General features: G+C 38.1%; 1 non-coding gene across 1 annotated transcript; it reads right to left on the bottom strand.

The window, feature by feature from the left end:
- Positions 1–209: 209 nt before the first annotated feature.
- Positions 210–316, bottom strand: LOC146822661 (U6 spliceosomal RNA). The gene has a single exon (XR_014962372.1). It is a non-coding gene; the product is annotated as a U6 spliceosomal RNA (small nuclear RNA).
- Between the last annotated feature and the right edge of the window lie 726 nt (positions 317–1,042).

Genomic DNA, 1,042 nt, shown 5'->3' with positions numbered 1-1,042 from the left:
CACAGACAAAAGTCTATCTTGGCATGGTTTGAAAGCACACTCTACTTTCCTAGGATCACAGCTCAACTTGAAAAAAAAACTGATCAGATCAGGATCAAAATCTGGAGTAACACAAGCCTTTTTACTAAGAACAAGCCTTGAACATTCTGAGTGCATCACTTCTCCAATCTCTAGGGGTTTCTTAATACAAAACATTTTTTTTCTTTCTTAAAAATATGGTAAGTTTCACGAATTTGTGTGTTATCCTTGTGCAGGGGCCATGCTAATCCTCTCTGTATCATTCCAATTTTAGTATCTGTGCTGCAGAAGTGAACACTTCTTAATTCAAAACTTAATAAACTCAACCACCTGAGTCAGAGGCCATCAAGTCGTACTCCTAGTATCCCTAATGATGGAGCAGGTAACGCAACATTTTGTATACCTCCTCTATTTTGCATTAAAAAACTAATTACATAACCTACTTATATTATAATTTGAATTAACTGTTTGCAGTGTTATATTAATCAACCATTTGCACTTTTAGTAAACACCAATTACACGCGGGACTCATTGCTATTTGCATGGCAGAATAACCTTAATAACTAACTGTGGTACGCCTATTAACAATAGTACGTGTGGTGATAGAATATTGCATGATATATGTTGCTTTTGTGATGTTTGCGCTCCCGTTTGGACTGAATGGTGAGTTTTATTGCTTTAAGTGTCGCTAAAAGCTAGGAAATTACTAATACATAAAGGGATTAGTGAGGGTTTAACATTAGAATCTTACTTTCTGTGTATTAATTACTCTTCTGTGTTTGTTTTGCTTAAGTTGGCATTTGGGCCTACCAAACCGTGACATCCAAAATGGAGTTCGGAAGTGGCCACCGTCTCATGAGCGTGATGTCTTCTGCACAGACTCGGATGGCTCCGTAGACCTCCAGGCAACCTCAAGTCAGAGCACAGTGTTCCTGGTCAAGGATAGGAACATGGAGGACTGCCAAACTTCAGTTAGTAAAAACCACTTCAAGAACATTGATCATCCAAAACCAGAAGAGAATAT

The sequence above is a fragment of the Triturus cristatus genome, chromosome 5_2, assembly GCF_964204655.1.
Source record: "Triturus cristatus chromosome 5_2, aTriCri1.1, whole genome shotgun sequence".
Taxonomy (NCBI): Eukaryota; Metazoa; Chordata; class Amphibia; order Caudata; family Salamandridae; genus Triturus; species Triturus cristatus.
This window is presented reverse-complemented; position numbering and strand designations above follow the sequence as displayed.